The sequence below is a fragment of the Etheostoma spectabile genome, chromosome 7 (assembly GCF_008692095.1).
Source record: "Etheostoma spectabile isolate EspeVRDwgs_2016 chromosome 7, UIUC_Espe_1.0, whole genome shotgun sequence".
In the NCBI taxonomy this organism is placed as follows: domain Eukaryota; kingdom Metazoa; phylum Chordata; class Actinopteri; order Perciformes; family Percidae; genus Etheostoma; species Etheostoma spectabile.
In genome coordinates, this window is record NC_045739.1 from 21616647 (window position 1) to 21619141 (window position 2495).

The 2495-nt window shown below is 38.8% G+C and overlaps 1 protein-coding gene across 1 annotated transcript in view; it reads left to right on the forward strand.

Moving 5' to 3' along the window:
* The window catches only part of pard6b (par-6 partitioning defective 6 homolog beta (C. elegans)), a 21042-nt gene that overhangs the window by 3566 nt on the left and 14981 nt on the right, over positions 1 to 2495 (forward strand). The gene's annotated exons all lie outside the window — the stretch shown is intronic.

The window sequence follows — 2495 nt, forward strand, 5'->3', positions numbered from 1 at the left end:
CACACACACACACACACACACACACACACACACACACACACATGCAGTGCTTGTGGAAAAGATAGAACAAAGACAGAAGGTACACACACACACACACACACACACACAAACACAATAATGCTTATGATGCTTATGAAACAGTTATTTTACATCTATTCATTGAATATTTCTTATTAATATGTTTGGTTATTTATGTATGCACCTCTCATCAAGGCAAATTCCACATAAGTATACTTATTGTGGCAATAAAACCTCAGACCCTTGTTTCCCTCCTGATTTGTCTACCCCCCCTTCACCTTACAGCTAAGCACCAGTTGGTCCCTGCTTAAAAGGCTCCACAGTATGCGGATGCAGCAAATTGTCATATGTTATAGATAATTTATTATAAATTTGTAGAGTTATCATCTCGATTGATGGCTCTATACTAAGTTGATGGCTTCTCTATGTCGGGGATGAGAGTTACTCACAACCTTTTAAACACTGAGTGCTGAGCCCCGTTTGTTTATGTGAAGAGTGTCTCACATCTTTGAAATCTGCTCTCTTGGCAAGTTATTTTAGTTTTGGAGAAATGTTTTTAATGAAAATAAGTCCTTCGTGCTCTTGGTTGTCGTTAAGAGCACAAATGCCCCTACGCCAAAACGTGTTTAAAACCTCATTCAATCAGGCGGGTCAAACTCCAAACTCTTTCATGGTATCAGCAACACAGGAGGAAGGCCATAATGGAGGGTCATGGAGTCGTAGTGAGAGGATCACACATTTTTTCCAACCTGTGAAACCCTACCACAGTCCACTTTCCAAGTTTGTGTTTGGTGCATCAGTCCAGAGTTTCAGTCACAAACTGGCTTATAATGCCATTTAGACTTCTACTACGTCCTTTGAGACTGTAACTGAGCGATTGTGTGTATGTATTAGATGGTCAGTGGTCAGATTTGATGTGATTGGTCATTATTGCATAAGAGCAAGGCTTCAGACGAGGCACCAGTGTGGCCTTCATGGAATAGTGCAGTAAAACCTTATTACATAAACAGGTTTCTTACAGACAATTCCATTGACATAATTTGTGTGCTTTTACAAAGTGTATAGTCTTGGCACAGTTCAGTCCATGCGAGTCATGTGAGGTTATTTTTGGCACTGCATTTAAGTTGTCTAGAAGACTAAATCCTACATATTTCCTGTTTTATTTAATACATTTTAATTTATTATTAGGGCTAAGGGCTTTGTGAGCCTTGTAGAGCTGCAAAGATTAATTGACTATTAAATTAACCGCCATCTATTTTGATAAGAATTTTAATAATCAGTTTAAATAATTTATATGATGAAAGAAAGTAAAGATTCTCTAAGTCCAGCTTCTTAAATGTTTATTGTTTCTTCACTTTTCTATGACAGTAAACGGAATATCTTAATCAAGCTAATAATAAGGATCTAATTGTGGACAAAACAAACCATTTTAGGACGTCATCTTGGGCTTTGGACTTTGCATACACCCAATTTTATACACCAAACAACTAATCCATTAATCAACAGATTAATCGACAACGAGAATAACAGTGGTTAGTTGCAGCCCTAGAGTTTTGGTCATTCATTGACGTGCAGATTGTTCGATGGATGGATAGAGGGATGGATGTTAGGCTGTGAGTGTGTGTTGTTGTATTGTTGTGGTCTGGTTCTTGAATAATGCCCACTTTGTTGTTGTTTATGCATCAACACTACAGCTCTGACCAGCCATTAACGTTGTATTGTTCACTGCTGACAAATGGGCTAAGTGTTTGTGCCTGTGTGTGGACTACTGGACTCTGTCCATGGCAGGCAAGTTTTTTTTTATTTTTTTTTATTGCTTCACCACACGCCAATATAACTCAACATTCCCTAGGATCCCCCTACACCCCACCCCCATTAAGCTGGCAGTGAGGTGTCCACTGTTTACGGATTGTCATGGCAGCAGTGAAGAGGCCTGCTCATAGGTGGATTAACAGTGCCCCAGTCTCTTTAAGACTGCTGGGAGCTGCAAAGCATGCTGGGAGCAGTATTACTAGCATTTGAAAACACAAACGGTCTTAAGGTCTTTCTGCAACTTCATTTGTCATTTGCATGTGTCTGATGCTGTCATGTAGTTGTAGCTACTTTGAGTAGTGCAGCACCTACCTCCATATATCTGTGTCTGCTGTACACCTGACTGTCTTATAGGTTATATTAGCCCTCCTCCAAAATCTGGACTCTGGTCATACCATCTACGTCTTATAACCTATTCCCTCTTATATATTGTTCTTAACGTATACTATTTATTTTCTGTCAAGCAATTCTAATTCTATTAGGTTTACATTATTGTCCTTTCATAGTGATAGTTAATGTTTAATAACAAGCAATCACTACACTGATCGAAGTGTAATGTTTATTGCACACATGATCCATGACAAAACAAAACAAATTGTCAGTACCAAACATAGATTTCTTTTGGCACCTGTAGCACATTGTGCATCACCACAAGCCTGTAAACA